Source organism: Urtica dioica, chromosome 8 (genome assembly GCF_054948205.1).
Source record: "Urtica dioica subsp. dioica isolate 48M chromosome 8, U.dioica_male_clone48M_v1_H2, whole genome shotgun sequence".
Classification (NCBI taxonomy): Eukaryota; Viridiplantae; Streptophyta; class Magnoliopsida; order Rosales; family Urticaceae; genus Urtica; species Urtica dioica.
Window position 1 is genome coordinate 15487178 of NC_142763.1, and position 19371 is coordinate 15506548.

Sequence of the window (19371 nt, forward strand, 5' to 3'; positions counted from 1 at the left end):
TTAACAATTAATTAAATAACTGTTAAGCCGTTTTTTGGTTTTAACATTTGAGTACACGTGGTGGGCCTGGAATAGTCACGTGCCTAGTATTGGATCGGCCCAAATTACTTTCCGAGAGTCCAAAGGGCTCAAGGAAGTTCGGGACAAAGCCCAAAGCGTCCAAGAGCTTCAGAGGATCTTAGAATCGCAAAGAGGGAAATAATGCTTTGCTTTCTTCTTCGTCGGGAATGCGTTCTTCGTCTTTGATTCCTGGCCTGGAGGTTGAGCCTACCTGGAGGTCGAACCTGCCTGGAGGTCGAGCTCGCTTGGAAGTCGAGCCTGACCTGGTGGTCGACCCTGGCTGGAGGTCGAGCCTGCCTAGAGGTTGAGCTCGTCTGGGGGGTCGAGCTCGCCTGGAGGTCGAGCCTGGCCTGGAGGTCGACCCTGGCTGGAGGTCGAGCTCGCCTAGAGGTCGAGCTCGCCTGGAGGTCGAGACTGGCCTGGAGGTCGACCCTGGCTGGAGGTCGAGTCTGGCCTGGAGGTCGACCCTGGCTGGAGGTCGAGCTCGCCTGGAGGTCGACCCTGGCCTGGGGGGTTGAGCTCGCCTGGGGCGTCGAGCTCGCCTGGAGGCCGAGCCTGGCCTGGAGGTCGACCCTGGCTGGAGGTCGAGCCTGCCTGGAGGTTGAGCTCGCCTGGGGGGTCGAGCTCGCCTGGAGGTCGAGCTCGCCTGGAGGTCGACCCTGGCTTGAGGTCGGGCCTGCCTGGAGGTTGAGCTCGCCTGGGGGGTCGAGCTCGCCTGGAGGTCGACCCTGGCTGGAGGTCGAGCCTGCCTGGGGGTTGAGCTCGCCTGGGGGGTCGAGCTCGCCTGGAGGTCGACCCTGGCTGGAGGTCGAGCCTGCCTGGGGGTTGAGCTCGCCTGGGGGGTCGAGCTCGCCTGGAGGTTGACCCTGGCTGGAGGTCGGGCCTGCCTGGAGGTTGAGCTCGCCTGGGGGGTCGAGCTCGCCTGGAGGTCGAACCTGGCTGGAGGTCGATCCTGGGGGGTGTGACCGTGCTCTTCGTGAGCTGCCTACGCACCCGCTTTGCGGGATCAGGTCATGACGTAGTTCAGGGCGAGTGTGTTTGCTATGTGAATGGATTCTTGGATTTTTGTTTTTTTTCCTCCCGCCGAGAGGTGGCTCTCGGTTTTTGTTTATGATCCGGGATAATTTTGAAGTTGGGAGAGTATTTGGCTGAGAGAATTCTGGGGTTGAGAGAATTTTTGGGGTTGAGAGAATTTTGAGTTCAAAGGATTCTCTGTCCCTTTTGATTTGTGTGAGTGAGCTATTTATAGGGAAAACATGCCGCTTGTTGAAAATTTGCTTGTCACTTGTCGCTTGTTGAAAATTCGCTTGTCGCTTGTCGCTTGTTGAAAATTTGCTTGTCGCTTGTTGAAAATTCGCTTGTCGCTTGTTTTAGTCATGCGTATTTTTAGCATTTGACTAAATTGTCCTTCTATATTGTAACGTCGTTTTTGCAATTGAGGCGTCGTTTTTACCATAAGAAAAAGACGGCATAACATTAACCCCCCAGTTTCGCGTGCGACTTGTCGTGTGGGAAACTTTGCTTCTCATCCTCTTCTTTATTGATTTATTATTTATAATATTGTATGTGTATAATATCTTTATTATCTTTTTAGGAAAGGTGACTAATCCGGTTATAACTTTTGAAAAATACATGCACAAGTACCCACACATTTGCAAGTTGCGTAGGTTTCTTTTTAGGCATAGACTTATATATGTATTTTGATGTACTATAGGTAGCCAGTTTTTATATCATCATTACTCCGTGTATAGGTATATGCCCATTATCCTATTTATCATTTATTATTATTATTATTATTATTTCCTATACTCTGTGCATAGATTGGTTTACTCATTTGTTTTTTTTTTACTTTAACACCTACCCCATGCTCTCATTCTTTAAAAACAGAGATGTATCCGGGGATTGAGCTGCCATCACAGGAGCGTAGCAGAGTTGAGATCAGCAAATCTCCTTGGATTTTCTGGCTTCCTTCTTGAGGTTGGTTTCTTCTTTGGTGATTATATATATTCTTTACTTCTCACTTTGCCATTTCTTTCTTTTTCACTCCGTCTCTCGACCCTCTTGTCCCCTTCCTTGAATCTTTCTGGCTTTTCTTCCAAAATACTGTGATGACTCTTAATAATCTGATCAATGGTGGGCCTAATTCGCCCCGTGGTCCCAACGACCTAGTGGTCCCACCCGATTGTTCTAGAGCTTTTGACACTTTCGATTTTGGTGAGTCGTGGGTGTTTGATGACTTTCCATGCGCTTTTGGCGAAGGTATGGGTTCCACAAATTTGCCTAATGGTTTCGGTGATGGCGACCTCGATGCCTTTCTTGATGTGGTCCTCGGACGGAGGCCGGTTCCGCGTGTGTCGGGTCTGTGTTTCGATGGGAGAGGTAATGTCGTTCGATCAGCGGCCCATGGCGAGTCGTCTCGGTCCCCGCTGGCCATGAGAGGCTGCGAGGTAGGTCCAGCGAATGAAGATGGTGTCACACCGGGTGTTCTCCGGAGTTTGAAAAGTGATACTCCCTTGACTTCGACGCCTCTTTTCTTCACAAACGGGTCCCCGTCGCTGCCGGCGGACTTCGGAGCATCAAGGGGTGGGTTTCTTCCGGCGTCGATGGGCGGCGAGGTCGGTCTGGACCGAGGCTCTGTCATCGGCGGGCCTTCGTTGACATCAGGGGAGGGCAACGTAGACGTTCTTCCGAATGCCTGCTCGTCGTTTGCCGCAGAGGGCGTACAGGCTCCAGCAAGCGAGCATCGTTGTAGCTCCCCAAAAAACGGGAAGAAGATGTCGTTGTTGCTCGAGGCGTTTGGTCATTTGGTCGGAGGTGAGACTTCGGCACGTCACATCCCAGGACGCGACGACGAAGGCCTCGGTGCCAACTCCTCGGCGAGCGGCGAGGTGAGTTTTCCGTCTCTTGGGGTTGATATTGATGATGATGGTGATAAGGTTGTTATGGCAGAATGCTCTGAGGGAGAGGTCGAGTCTTATCGGTGCAACTCGTTTATAGTTGAGCCCCCAAAACGGCCGTGGTCTTGGTCGAGGCGGTCGAGATGCGGGGATTTTGCTGGCCTCGATGCCGTGAGCTTGACAACGGAAGATAGAGTTAGGTTCCTCCGTGAGAAGTACGAGATCCCGCCGGAAATCTCCATCATTGTTCCCTCCGTCGATGATTATTCCGACCAGCCACCCGAGGGATATACAACCGTCTACGTGGAGAGTCTTAAGCATGGGTTGAAGCTCCCTCCACACCCCTTCATATGCAATTTGCTCGAGAGGATCAAGCTGCCACCCGGTCAACTAAATCCAAGGAGCTATTGGGTCATCGTGGCTTGTTATATCATGTGGTTCCGGGAAAAGCACCGTGAAATGACGGTGTGTGAATTTCTAAGTTTGTGTGCTGTGATTCCGAATTACAGAACGAAAGGGTCGTTCTTTCTTCGTAACAATACGTCAAAAAAAATACTCGACAAACTACCCGGCACGGGGCGTGAGTGGGTCGATGAGTTCTTTTACACGCACGTCGACTATTTTGGAAACATTCCCCTTGGTTTTCGTACATCGGCTGATTGCCCAAAACCCCCTGATTAGCGATCCGAGGTTGCTTCTTTTCTTGAAGGGATACCTCTTAGTGATCGCGAGGCTAAATTGTTTCTTGACGACAAGCTGTGGGAAGAGGTTGGGTGGTTCCCTTACCGTTCGGCCGACGAGGTTCCATTGCTGTTTTCGCGCTCTTTTCCGTCCTCGGCAGAGTCTGGTGGTATAGTAATAGGGTTTTTATTTTTATTTTTTATTATTGCTATCACAATTTGGTTCCCATATGTATACATATCTCCATATTTGACAAGAGAAAAAACTCTAATTCTCTCGACGATCCCTCGCAGGTATGGCGGCTTATGGGGCCCGAGGTGTTACAGGGCCGGGACTCTCTGCGGGGCGGTCGTTGCCGGTTCCTCTTCTTGGTTCGGAGGCGTCGCTCCCTTCGCAGCCCTCAAGGGTAGGCTTATCTCCTCGCGCTACTACAGCATCTATGTCAACCATAAAAGTAGCGATTACTAGTTCAAAAAGAGCGCGAGATGAGGCTCCGTTAGTGGCTTCCTCGCGTGCCAATTTTGGGAAGAAGTTTAAAGCTCATTTTCGCTCGTCGTCCGACATAGTTGTCAGGTTCTCGGTCGCTGACTCCTTTGGCCCGTAAAGGCATTAGTGGTATCGAGTCCACTCATGCATCGGAGGTGACTAAGTTGGATCGGATGACCGCGATTGCCCTTGCTGAGTTGCTGACTCGCGAGGCCCGACAAGTTTTCCTCCACGTGCATGGCCCAATATTTTCTTTGTTCACCATCTTTTCACCTCTTTTATATACCTATTTTTGTTTGTAGTGCTATCTGGCTTCTGTTGCAACTAAGCGAAATGTTCGCGAGTTGGTGAGGAAATTAGGACACGAGACCGAGGCCCGTCGTCTGGCACAGGTGGATGCCGATGGTCGCGTGGAGGCCCTCGAGGCTGAGATTGCAGGGCTCAGGAAAGGTGCTGTGGATGATGCTATGAAGATATGTGAGCAAAGAGCCGAGCTTCAGCGTTTGCGTATCGAACTGGGGACCATTCAGGCGGAGCGGGCTAGTTCGGCTATCGACTGGGCACACCGCGACTTGGTTGCATACTGGAGTGGATCGGGAAAGGAAAATCCTCCGGAGGGAGCGGAGAGACTCTCCGCCTTAGATGATAGTGACTCGTCTCTTTCCCCCTTTTTTTGTGATGGACTAACGGCCTTATCGCCCCTTTTTGTATGTGAATTCGGGCAAACTTCCATTCGTCAGGATTTTTCTTTTTGATGGCACGGTCGGTTGTGCGTCTCTCAAGACCCGTTGTGTTTTTTGCGGGCCCCGATTTCGGGTATAACTCTGACGAATGGGCATTTCCCCTTTTTTGCGTAGTTTCTGTGTTTGTATGCTTTTGGGAAAACTGTCATTTGTTGGTTTTTTCCTTTTGGTGGCGCAGCTTGTTTGAGCGTCCTTCTAGTCCGCTCGTCTAGTCGAGCTCGTCACCAGCTAGTCGAGCTCGTCACCTCGTCTAGTCGAGCTCGTCACGTTGTCCAGTCGAGCTCGTCTCTCGTCTAGTCGAGCTTGTCTCCTCGTCTAGTCGAGCTCGGCACCAGCTAGTCGAGCTCGTCACCTCGCCTAGTCGAGTTCGTCACGTTGTCTAGTCGAGCTTGTCTCCTCGTCTAGTCGAGCTCGTCACGTTGTCCAGTCGAGCTCGTCTCTCGTCTAGTCGAGCTTGTCTCCTCGTCTAGTCGAGCTTGTCTCCTCGTCTAGTCGAGCTCGTCACCAACTAGTCGAGCTCGTCACCTCGTCTAGTCGAGCTCGTCACATTGTCTAGTCGAGCTCGTCTCTCGTCTAGTCGAGCTTGTCTCCTCGTCTAGTCGAGCTCGTCACGTTGTCTAGTCGAGCTCGTCACGTTGTCTAGTCGAGCTTGTCTCCTCGTCTAGTCGAGCTCGTCACGTTGTCTAGTCGAGCTTGTCTCCTCGTCTAGTCGAGCTCGTCACACAGTCCGTGACGAGCCGGAATGACTTCGACACTTCGTCCAAACGTCTTTTTCGTGTTTGTCGTATGGAAATGCTTTGAGCTTGTGCGGGGCTCCTGCTGCCTTTTCCCTTCTTGCGCCTTGAGCAGGCTTCGAGGTGGGTCGGGTTCTCGATGGCGCGAGTTCCCTTATCTTGGGCTTCACAAGATTCTTTGAGGTGTGTTCGGAGTTTCAATATTGCGAAATCTCATTTCTCGGATCCCGTGGACACTTTGAGGTCGGTCGGGGACTTGATGGCGCAAGTCCCCTCATCTCGGGTCGTACGGGATTTTTTTTTAGATGTGTTCGGAGTTTCAACGTTGTGAAACCCCATTTCTCGGATCCGTAGACGCTTTGAGGTTGGTCGGGGACTTGATGGCGCAAGTCCCCTCATCTTGGGTCGCACGGAGTTCTTTGCGATACGTTCGGGGTTTCAACGTTGCGAAACCCCATTTCTCGGACTCCGTGTACGCTTTGAGGTCGGTCGGGGACTTGATGGCGCAAGTCCCCTCATCTCGGGTCGCACGGAGTTCTTTGCGATACGTTCGGGGTTTTAACGTTGCGAAACCCCATTTCTCGGACTCTGTGGACGCTTTGAGGTCGGTCGGGGACTTGGTGGTGCAAGCCCCCTCATCTCGGGTCGTACGGGATTTTTTTAGATGTGTTCGGAGTTTCGACGTTGCGAAACCCCATTTCTCGGATCCGTAGACGCTTTGAGGTTGGTCGGGGACTTGATGGCGCAAGTCCCTTCATCTCAGGTCGCACGGAGTTCTTTGCGATACGTTCGGGGTTTCAACGTTGCGAAACCCCATTTCTCGGACTCCGTGGACGCTTTGAGGTTGGTCGGGGACTTGATGGCGCAAGTCCCCTCATCTCGGGTCGCACGGAGTTCTTTGCGATACGTTCGGGGTTTCAACGTTGCGAAACCCCATTTCTCGGACTCCGTGGACTCTTTGAGGTCGGTCGGGGACTTGATGGTGCAAGTCCCCTCATCTCGGGTCGCACGGAGTTCTTTGCGATATGCTCGGGGTTTCAACGTTGCGAAACCCCATATCTCGGACTCCGTGGACGCTTTGAGGTGCGTTTGGGGCTCGATGCCGCGGTTGCTATGTCTGTATTCCTGCATTTTCACATGTATGCATATATTTTTTTTTGTTGCGTTTTCCGTGGTGCTTGGTGTTTGTCTTACTCTATTAACCCCCCAGTTTTTATGCAATTTTGTTTAAATTGTATGAAAAGTTAGGAGCTAAAGATTGCAATCTGAACGCGAATTTCGACTTCATTCATTAATTGGGCGAATGGCCTGCTTTTGAAAAATTCAAAGTTCATTGGGGCCGATGGTCGCTTTTGGAAAACTAAAAATTTGAAAGGACTTGATTTGTTGTTCAGGTTTCGTCGCTTGTTAACCTTCAGGTGCCTTGGCGCCACGGCCTATTGGTAGTATTGGCGGAGATGCTCCGCGTTCCACGGGTGTCTAATTTCCTTGCCGTCCATCTCGTCGAGATGGTAAGTTCCGTCGTGTATCACCTTTCGAATTCGGTAAGGCCCTTCCCAGTTCAGCCCGAGTACCCCTGCTCCGTGAACCTGGGTGTTTTGGAACACCCTCCTCAGGACGAGGCTTCCTTCGGCGCAACGGCGGATTTTGACCCTTGTGTTGTAATGCTTCTCAACGATCCTCTTCTGCGCGGCCATGCGGGCGAACGCTTCAGCTCTCCTTTCTTCGATCATGTCGAGCTCCATTCGGAGGGCTTCGTTGTTGCTGTCTTCGTCGAAGGTCTCTGTTCGGAATGACGGCGCTCCGATCTCAACGGGGATGACGGCTTCAACCCCGTAAGTGAGGGAGAAAGGCGTTTCGCCTGTGGCGGTCCGCGTGGTTGTCCGGTAAGCCCAAAGGACAAGGGGGAGCTCGTCGGCCCATGCGCCTTTCTTTTCTTCCAGCTTCTTCTTCAAAGTCTCCTTGATCGTCTTGTTCACGGCCTCAACTTGGCCGTTTGCCTGTGGGTGGCGTGGTGAGGAGAAGGTCTTGCTGATCTTCAATTGCTCGCATATCCTTCGGACCATCGCGTTGTCGAACTGGCTGCCGTTGTCGGTGACGATCGAGGCGGGGATGCCGTGGCGGCATATGATCGATTTCCACATAAAGCTTGTAGTGTTTGCTTCGGTTTGTGGCCAGAGGCTCCGCCTCCACCCATTTCGTGAAGTAGTCGATGGCGACTATCGCCCAGACTCGCTGGCCGGACGCCATCGGGAGCTTGCCTATGAGGTCCACCCCCACTTCGCGAATGGACGTGCCACGAGGATCGGGCACAATGGGGCCGGGGCCTGTCTCGGAATATGCGAGAATCTTTGGCACTTGTCGCATTTTTGCGCCCAACTGAACGCGTCTTTCTTCATCGTTGGCCAGAAGTAGCCTTGCTTGAGCGCCTTCAAGGTCAGGGACTGACCTGCGGAGTGATTCCCGCAAATTCCTTCATGGATTTCCCTCAAGACGTAGTCGGCTTCGGCGTCGTCCAGGCATCGGAGGAGTGGCTGCGAATACCATCTCTTATAGAGTGTGGATCCTCGCCAGACATATTTGTGTGCGTGATACTTGACCTTCTTAGCTTCAGCCTGGTCGGGGGGGAGGACGCCATCGCGGAGGTATTTGATGATCGGTGTCATCCAGTTCGGTTGGGGCTCTTCTTCGATCAGGTTCACTTCTTCCTTGGTGATGGACGGGAGGTTCAAGGTCTCGACAGGTACCTTGCCTAACTCCTCGCTGTCGCAGCCAGATGCCATCCTAGCCAAGGCGTCGGCCTCAGCGTTCGAACCCCTGGGGACCTGCACGATCTCGTACCAGGAGATTGCCTCTAGTCGGAACTTGGTTTCCTCCAGGTACGCCGCCATGTTCTCCTCCTTCGCCTGGTATTCTCCCTTGACTTGGTTGACGATGAGGAGCGAGTCGTAGTGGATCTTAAGGTTTTCGGCCCCGAGATTCCTGGCTATGTCGAGTCCGGCTAGGAGGGCTTCGTATTCGGCCTCGTTGTTCGAGGCTTTGAATTGGAAGTGGATGGAGTACTTGAGCTTTTCTCCGTCCGGGTTGACGAAGACGATTCATGCCCCTGACCCGCGGACATTGGATGCTCCGTCCACGTGCAGGTTCCAGACCGGCCCATCGGGAGCGGCCTTCCTTTTCTTTTTCGGATCCTTGTCCCCCGCGGTTTCTTCTTCTCGCTTGTCTTCCTCGTCTTTGCATAGATTCACATCGTAAGTGAATTCGGCGATGAAGTCGGCGACGGCCTGTCCCTTAATCGCGATCCTTGGCTGGAACTCCACCCCGTATTCTCCTAGCTCCTGGGACCAGACGGCCATTCTCGTTGAGGTGCCCTTCTGCAGAGCTTTCTTGACTGGGTACCCGGTCCTCACTATGACTTGGTGTGCTTGGAAATATGGTCAAAGCTTTCTTGCGGACATCGTCAGAGCAAGGGAGAGCTTCTTTATCTCCGGGTATCATGTCTCAGCGTCCAGGAGCGCCTTGCTTACATAATACACGGGCCATTGTATCTTCTCTTCTTCTCGGACGAGGACAACGCTGACCGCCCTCGTCGACACAGAGAGGTACAGGTAGAGGGCATCGCCGTCCTTGGGCTTCGCTAGGAGCGGTGGCGTGGCGAAGTATGTCTTCAAGTCCTGGAATGCGGTTTTGCACTCGTTGGTCCACTTAAAGTCGGCTCCTCCTTTGATGGCTTGGAAGAAAGGCTGACATCGGTCGGTGGCCTTGGAGACGAACCGACTTAGCGTAGCCACGCGTCCAGTGAGGCTTTGGACTTCCTTCGCCTTGGTTGGGGACCTCATGTCCAGGAGTGCCTGTATTTTTTCGGGGTTGGCTTCGATGCCTCGCTGGTTGACGATAAATCCCAGGAATTTCCCTGACTCTACACCGAACGCGCACTTGTTCGGGTTCAACTTCATCTTGTACTTTCGGAGAAGGGCGAAGGTCTCCTCCAGGTCTTTGACGTGGTCAGGCGCCTCGAGGCTTTTGACGAGCATGTCGTCGACATAGACCTCCATCGTCTTCCCGATTTGCTTGGCGAACATTTGGTTTACCAAGCGCTGATAAGTGGCTCCGGCGTTCTTCAGCCCGAACGGCATCACCTGGTAACAGAATAAGCCTCGATCGGTGGTGAAAGTGGTCTTCAACTCGTCCGGTCCGTACATTCTGATCTAATTGTATCCTGAGTAGGCGTCCATGAAACTTAAGAGTTCGTGCCCTGCGGTGGAATCGACCAGCTGATCGATCCTCGGCAGGGGGAAGCAATCCTTCGGGCAAGCCTTGTTGAGGTCGGTGTAGTCGATACAGATTCGCCACTTCCCGTTCGACTTTTTCACCATGACCACATTAGAGACCCAACTAGGGAACTTGGCCTCGCGGACGAATCCAGCGGTGATTAGCTTCTCGACCTCCTTGTTGATCGCGAGATACCTTTCGAGGTTGAACGATCTTCTTTTTTGGATTTTTCCCTTCTCTCCAGGGAGTACGTTGAGCCTGTGGGTGATAATCTCCGGGTCGATCCCCGGCATGTCTGCGTGTGTCCACGCAAAGACGTCTTTGTGTTCTTGGAGGAACGCTCCGAGCCGATCTTTTAGTTCGGCTGGCAGGTGTGCTCCGATCATGACGACATGTTCGGGGTTGGCGCTGTCGAGTATCACAGGTACGAGGTCGCTCGACGCCTCTACTTTCTTGGAGTTGGCTTCTTCTCGCGGGTCCAGGTCCTCGAGTGTTTGCGCCTTGCCGATCTCGCCTGAGAGGTCGTCTCCGACCTCACATATGACACTCACCATGGCGTCGCCTTTCCTGATGCGGGATCCCTGGACGTGGCATGCCCTGGAGTCGGCTTGGCTTCATCGCATCACCCCTACTCCCTTCGGTGTCGGGAATTTCATGAGGAGGTGGTATGTTGAGGTGACCGCGCGCAGCCTGTTGAGCGTCGGTCGCCCTATAATGACATTGTGAGTGGAAGGTCGGTCCACAATTAGGAAGTCCACCAGGCGCGTGACCTGGGCTCCCCCCTCCTGTCCAAATGTGACTGGGAGGCTTATGGAACCTTCTGTGTAAACGCACTCTCCTGCAAACCCGAAGAGCGGGGTCTTGACTGGGGTTGGACGAACTTCTCCAAGGTCCATCCGGTCGAGGGCAGTTTTGAATAGGATGTCGGCTGAGCTCCCGTTGTCAATGAGAATCTTCTTCACCATATTGTTTGCTACTTGCGTCTTGACAACGATGGCGTCGTTGTGCGGGTGCATCACCTGGCGGGCCTCTGCCTCGGTGAAGTGGATTGTTTCGTATGGCGTAATCGGGCATGTGCTCTGGGTGAGGTTGATATGATGGGAGGGACCCTCTCCGTTCGCCGCTCGCGCATATTTCCTTCGTTCGTGCGCGGTATCTCCCATTTATGGCCCCCCAAAGATAGTGGTTACCAAGTTGAGTGGGGCGTTGGCCACGTTACCTCGGGTGTTGTTGTTGTTGCTTCCACCCGCGACAACTTCTTTCCCACGTTTCTGCCGCCTGTCGTTTTGGGGAACCTGTCTCCTCGGTGCGGGGTTCGGATTGGCGACCATGGCCATCACGAACTCCTTCAGCTCGCCATTTTGGATGTGACTTTCGATCTGCCTCCTGAGCTCGAAGCATTCGACGGTGAGGTGACCGTGGTCTTTGTGGAAACGGCAGTACTTGTTCTTGTTGCGTTCTGATGGGTCCTTCGCCATGGGTCGGGGCTCGGTGAACATGTCCCCGTGCAAGGCCAGAATTCGATCCGGCGTAGCTTTGAGTGGCGTGAAGTCGGCGTTCCTCTGGAACTTCTCGACTAGTAGGGGTCTCTGTCTTGACGAGGGTCGGACGTTCGAAGCCGCGGCGCTGGCGCCCCGGCTCTTCTTTCTTCGTTGTTCGTCGTCGACCTCGTCCTCGTCCCTGCGCCGGTTTCCCCTCTCGCGGATCCTCCGACTCTCGTAGTACTCCTCGACAGAGATGTGCTGGGTAGCTTGGGAGATGAGCTCCGTCATCGTGGCGGGTCGCTGCTTCACCAGCGACGTCAGGAGGTCGCCAGCCCGTAGGCCGTCGATGAAGGCGTAGACAGCGTCGCCGTCCTCGTAATTGTCCACCTTGTTGGACTCCTCAATGAACCGGTTGAGGTAGTGTTGGAGCGTCTCGGAGCCGCCCTGTTTGATCGTCAGGAGGTATGATTTTTCCTTTCTCCGGACCCGTGAGGCGGAGAAGCGAGTGAGGAACCTCTCCTGGAGGTCTTCGAACGATTGCACGGACCCTCGCACGAGCCTTTGGAACCACTCGAACGCGGTACCGGTGAGGGTGAGACAAAATGCCTGGCACATCGTTGACGGGGATTGTCCCGCCATCCTCATGTTGGTCTGGTATGTTGTCAATGGTGCCCACAAGAAGAGTTGTAGTCTTTATTTTGAACATTTGATGTAATAAAGTCTCATGAAGACTCTTGCTTGTAATTGCCTATTCATTCATTAATAAAGTTGAAACGTTCATTCAATCTTCCTTGTCTGAAGCTTTATGATAAAACCATAGTCTTTTAGTCCATAAACAAACTTAACAACTTACGAAGAGACAAATGTAGATTTGCATGAACAAACTCTTCGTAGTTTGCTTAAAACGATATATTCGCAATCTTAGGGTCAAAGGACTATTGACCTCAGTATGATTGTTAGAAGAATCTATGATGTCTGGTTATGAGGCATTGAGAGTTAGGAACTCTATAGTTCTTCTAGGTATCTTCCGAAGGTACTGAATTGACTAGTGCACTTCTAGAGACAAGATAAGAACAAACCATTTAACCTCTTATGTCTCGAAGTCACTATGTATGAATTGCATCATGCTTACCTTAATCCTGAAATGAGACATGCCATTTCACACCTTAGTATTCTCATTTGAGAAAGTCAAAGTTCGGACTCACTATGTGATTCCGAACAAGGCCTATTGGTGAAGTACTAAGTTGTGAGTCTGTCATGAGTAACTTTGTGAAGTTCTCATAGATATGGAATTCATGTACAAGATTGCTGAAATGCAATGTATGTCACCTCATGCTTTGTTCCTTGGAGTGTGAATAAATGAACTGGCCAGTGTCCAAATTGAGTCTCGACTCTTTTGGATGAAACAATGTGACTTGTTAGCTCCTCGTCAATACATTGTTTCTAACTTATTCACAAGCGACAAAGGAGTTGAGGAAATAACAGCTAGAAGGGTAAAATGGTAATTTAGTAAATCCCGACTAGCTGATGACATTCATGAAGGGTAAACATAGATAATATTCAGTGGATCCGCTCATCATAATTAGGTCGAATTCTTGAGTAGAAAATAAATTCATTTGAACCGAGAGATTTTCAGTGTCAGCTCTTTAGTGGAGTCAGTTGGCATTAAGCTAAACTTGGAAAAGGTTTGTGAACTTTTGAGTCCAAGTGTTTAGCTAAAGCTTTGTTCATTTGGGTCCATGAGGTCACTGTCACGAATCACATCGATAGGAATAGTTAAACTGGAAGCTAAGCCAAAACAAGAACGAAAATAGTTAAAAGGGTATTTTTGACTTTTGAGACAAACGATGAAATGAATGTCAATAAATTTTTGACAAGGTCATTTTATGACATGTTTCACTCGGCCATGACTTGATCATTGGGCCTTGTGAATTAATTTCATTTCATGAGAATTTTATTTGAAAATTCTAAATGGGCCTTTTCTTATGTTGTCATGAACAAGTGAAGAAAATTCTAGAAGCCTTTTCTAGAACATGTTGGGCGCCCATAATACCCAAGATAGAGAGTTTATTTTGTGCATAAATGTATTTAGATACTTGCCAAAAGAAAAAGAGGAAACAAATTTCCCACACAAGCATGGGAATTTCGGCCAAGAGAGCAATAGGCAAGCCAAGGAACAAAAAAGGAAACAAATCCTAGCCTTCTAGAAGGCTGCCTTGGGCGCCTAAGAGGAATGGGAAATAAGGGTTATTTTGCTCATGAATATGTGATATTCTATAGTAGAGGAAACTACCTTATTGAAGGTGAGACCTCTCCTATAAATAGGAGCCTCATTTCCTCACAATTCATTCATCCAAGTTTAAGAGATTTGAGAGACTCTCTCTCTAGAACTTGGCCGAAGTCCTCTTCTCTCTCTCTCTAGTTTATTTTCGGTTTTCTCTTGTCTTGGCACCTAGGTCCTCACTCGACCTAGTCTTTAGCTCTGCGACTTCGAGACTCGTTCTCAAGTCGTAGTGTTTAAAAGTGCCCACTCACTGATCCCTTCTTTTCGAGTGATTTAGTGATAGAAACTTTCGTGGTTGCTCGAGGTGCCGAGGAAAGAAAGAGAGACGTGCTGCGAGGGGAGACGAACGTTGCCAACCTTCCAAAGGCTCATCAACGTTCAAGCATCAAAAAGGTTAGTAACTTTTATAGCTCATATTAGTTTTTATTTACATGCATATGCTCTTGTCTAGTTTAGTAAAAACTAGTTTTACTTAAAAAGAAATTTTTTGAAATTCCGCCGCTTAACGAAGCGTTAAACTTTTTCTTAAACCCTAGATCGATTCCAACAAATGGTATCAGAGCTATGGTCAAAGGAATGCATGTGCATGTTTTTAAAATTATGAGCTTGAAAATCGTTTTCGAAAGTTTACTAATTTTGTGACAAGTTAGAATTGTAATCTTAGATTTTTTTTAATTTAATGCTCTTGTCTTTAAATTAAAAAGCATGTTAAATTAAAACACATTAGAATCAGTTCTAAAAGTTTTTAATTTTTTATATTGAAAAACGTGTTTTAAAGGTTTGAGAAATTTCTAGTAAAATTTTGTGACTAGTTTTAATATCTTGCTAGTTTCTTATTTTTACTTGAATCGTTTTATGCATGTTGTTATTTCTTTTATTCTATGTTATTACCCTGCTAATAAAACACAAATAAAAGCTTTAAACAACTTCATAAAACGTTCCGTTACACTCGATTCTTTTTTGCACCTAAAAGGACAAAGCTTTAATTTATTTCTTTTTCTTCGAGCTGGAATGTAAACCCGCATTAAAAGCGGCATAACTCTCTGCGCAGAAATCGAAATTTAATGATTCTTGAATCAAATTAAAGCTCTGTCTGTCCTCTGTCCAATGCCACCGGTTTCGTATCAAAAGGACATCGGAGCCGCCAGTTATGGCGATTTTACTCCGAGGTGCGCGGCTGTCTGAAACTCCAGTTTTTTAGAAATCCGGATTTTCAAACCCCACTACCATGAGTTATAGAACTCTAATGAGAAAACTTTCTTGAGCAAAAATGTTTTTCATATGATTATAAACATGATGTGTAAGATTAAAATGTTTTGATTTTTGAAAGTTTAATTGAAATTGAATTTTTGCAAAACTAGTTTGAATTTTGAAAAACCGTTTTCACTTTCAAACTTGAAAATATTTTGTCATCCAAATCAAATAAGTTTTCAAAATGTTTTCAAAACTATATCTATATCACATATGTTCAAAATCTATATGCTCTTGAAATTTTGAGTGGGAGGTCTCTTTGTAGACAAAACCGAAAAATAAAAAGATGTGTAATCTCAAACTTTCAAGTGTTCGAGTGAGTTGAAGTTCACACTTCCCTCACGCACTTTCCCGAAATAGAAAATAGGAAAAGATCGAGTATGTCCCTTGTGCCTTTATGCACTAATACTGCTCTGAACATGTCGATCTAGGATTCTCTTCTAGTTGTCCGCTCTGTCGCTCTCTAACTAGGAAATCTGTTTCCGAACTTAAAAGAGTCGATGAACCAACTCCAAAAACTAAGTGGGAGGGTTATATTCGTTGTTTGTAACCCGCGATCCCCAACACTAGTGAAAGATGCAATAACGTGGGACTAAGAGCCGCTCTTGCGACCCTCACTTAAATGTGAGTACTCCAAGGCGTTATTGCTTCGATCATTGCTCAATGAGCTACGTCCGAGAATGATGCAATGATGGCAAGGCCTCCCCTTGGGGGATTGTTTTTCAAAGCTGATCTTTTGGACTAAGTGGTTGGTTGCACACTTAGGCTCAATCCCTAGTATCCTTCCTTAAGGCTCTGCGAAAGGATATGAGTGATCAAACCAATTTACAAGGTGGCTAGTCAAAATAGATGTATTGACATCTTGGCTTAGCATTAATGATGTGTCATTTACTTATAAATGGAGATTTTTTGCGGCCTTCTCTTGAGGGAGTAAATTATCGTTTAGTTTATAACACCTTTGGTTTTTGTAAAAGTCTTAATAAAACTTAAATCCTAAACCAAAGACTAATCATAAACTTGTTTCAACTTAAATAGGCAACATGTCTCTCAACCTTCTCTCGTTCATCCTTTCCTCGAACAAACTCGAAAACGAAAACTACATAGATTCGAAACGTAACCTCGACATAATACCTACCGTTAACAAGCACAAATGGGTACTCACCACCCCGTGTCCTCCTCTGACGAATGATGATTCAACTCAAGAGGACAATGACGCCTTAGCGGCCTGGCTTCGATCCGATGAGATTGTGAGGTGCTATATCTTGGCATCTATGAACAATATGCTGAAAGAGCAACATCGTGACTTCAAGACTGCCGCTGACATGCTCTACAATCTCCTTGAGATGTTTGGAGGGCAAAGGCGTCAAACAAGGCAACAAGCAGTCCGACAGTTTATGAACTGTCATATGCAGGCTAGGACTCCTATTGGAGACTTTATGATATTGATCATTAGTCATCTGAGTAAAATGGAAATCCTAGGATCTGAGATTGATGGGAAGAATGTCATAGATATGATCTTAGAAACTCTCCCCGCATCTCTTGATACCTTCAAGATGAACTATTCCATTAAATAGCTAGAGTACACTGTTACCAAGCTTATGGAGGAACTTCACACTGCTGTAGGTTTCACTAAGAGAAAGAGGAATCAAGGAGAGGCACATGCTACTGAGCAAAAAGCCTCCGCCTCTGGAACTGTGAAGAGACCTTACAAGGCCGATAAAAGGAACTGTACCGCCTATCTCAAAGCAAAGGAACATAGTATTGTACTAGTTACCGAAGCATGCTTAGTAGCTGATAATGTATCAACGTGGATTCTTGACTCCGCTGCTACTAACCATATTTGCTGTTCCTTGAATGGTTTCAAGAAAACCAAAAACTTAGAGGAAGGCGAGTTCTGTTTCAAATGGGGTGATGGGAGCCTGGTGTCTGCAAAGGCTGTGGGATCCGTGACGCTGTCTTTTGAAGACCGCACTTTAAACTTGAATAATGTTTATTTTGTTCCTACCTTTGGGAAGAACTTAATATCCGTTGCTCGTCTTCTAGAGCAAGATTATTGTTTAAAGTTCATTAAGAATGGAATTCGTATTTCGTTTCCTGATAATTCTTTTGTCACTGATGCATGTATGAAGAATGCTCTTTTCTACATTTATCCCACTAAACCTTCTCTTTTAGACACCGAAATAGATAATGATCTAATTAGGGAGCCAAAGAGGATCAAACTTTCTGAATCCTCCGATCTAACAAAATCAACACACCTATGGCACTTAAGACTTGGTCATATCAGTCTAGAAAGGATTAAGAGACTTGTGAGGGATGGTCCACTCCAAGCCTCTGCAATAGGTTCACTACCTACTTGTGAATCCTGCATAGAAGGAAAAATGACTAAGCGACCTTTCTCTGATAAAGGTCGAAGAGCCACTGAGTTGCTGGAACTAATACATTCTGATGTATGTGGTCCGCTCATCCAACAGGCACGTGGAGGATACGAATACTTCGTTGCCTTCACTGATGATTACTCACGATATGGGTTTGTCTATTTGCTCAAACACAAATCCGAGACCTTTAACGTATTTAAGGTCTTTAGGGCTTTAGTGGAAAAGCAAACTGGCAAAGTGATCAAAACCCTTCGATCTGATCGAGGTGGTGAGTATATGTCTGGAGAGTTCGATGACTTTCTTAAAGAAGAAGGTATCGCTTCTCAGCTTACCGCACCTGGCACACCTCAACAAAACGGAGTGTCAGAGAGAAGAAACCGAACTCTTATGGAGATGGTTAGATCGATGATGAGTTACTCATCACTCCCGCTTTCCTTTTGGGGATATGCCCTCGAAACAGCCGCCTACATTCTGAACCAAGTTCCGTCCAAAACGGTTCCTGGTACTCCTTATGAACGATGGACTGGCCGTAAAGTGAATCTTGGCCGCATCCGAATTTGGGGTTGCCCTGCACACGTGCTGAGGCAAAAGACTAGCAAGTTGGCTAGTAGGTCAGAATTGTGCCTGTTTGTAGGATATCCGAAGGAAACCAAAGGTTTTACTTTCTATAGTCCCGAGGACGATAAGACTTTCGTTAGCACGAATGCTCGTTTCCTTGAGGAGGACTTTATGAAGGATGCAAAACCTAGAAGCAAAATTGTGCTTGAAGAAAAGTTGGGTGAGGAAGCTTCTACCTCGTCTGTGAGAACTGTTCTTACCCCAACTGAAACACAACCTAACTCATCAGAATCTCGTCAAGTAGTACTTCGACGTAGTGGGAGGGCTACTCAAAAGCCTGACAGGTACATGTCTCATGGAGACTCTCTTGTAGCCGTCTCCGACATGGATGACCCTGTTTCCTATAGCCAAGCGATGGCTTGTTCTGAATCAAACCTTTGGCTTGACGCCATGAAAGTTGAAATGCACTCGATGTATGTCAACAAAGTCTGGAAACTTGTAGACCTTCCTGAAGGGATTAAACCCGTAGGGTGTAAGTGGATATACAAGAAGAAAAGGGGTCCTGATGGGAATGTCGAGACGTTCAAAGCACGACTTGTGGCAAAGGGTTATACCCAACAAGAAGGGATTGACTATGAAGAAACCTTCTCGCCAGTCGCGATGCTTAAATCCATCCGCATACTCCTATCCATAGCTGCAGCTCTCGACTATGAGATCTGGCAAATGGATGTCAAGACAGCCTTTCTGAATGGCAATCTTGACGAGCGCATTTACATGGCTCAACCAGACGGTTTCGTGGATAAAGGTCAAGAGACCAAGGTTTGTGAGTTGCTTAAATCCATTTATGGACTAAAGCAAGCATCTAGGTCATGGAATATTAGATTCGATGAAACTGTAAAGAGCTTCGGCTTTGAACAGTCAATAGATGAGCCTTGTGTTTACAAGTTAATACACGAAGGCAAAGTTGTGTTTCTGGTACTATATGTCAATGATATACTACTCATTGGTAATGACGTGGGTAAGTTATCTGAGGTTAAGGTCTGGCTAGCAAAGCAATTCGATATGAAGGATCTAGGAGAAGCCGCGTACATTCTGGGGATCCAAATCTTTCGAGATAGGAAAAACCGGACCCTGTCGCTCTCTCAAGCATCTTATATTGATAAGGTGATGGATCGCTTCTCGATGCAAGACTGCAAGAGGGGTCAAACACCCTTTAGGCATGGAGTTTCACTCTCTAAGGACCAGTCTCCCAAGACTGCACAAGAGATTGAAGACATGAGGAAAATTCCTTACGCCTCTGCCGTAGGAAGCCTCATGTATGCTATGCTTTGCACCCGACCTGATATATGTTTCGCTGTTGGCGTAGTTAGTCGTTTCCAATCCAACCCTGGACCCGAGCACTGGATTGCTGTTAAGCATGTTCTTAAGTATCTTCGAAGAACTAGGAACTTGATGCTTACATACTCAGGTACTGACCTGACTATGACGGGATATACCGACTCCGATTTTCAAGCGGATAAGGATTCCAGGAAATCCACTTCGGGAT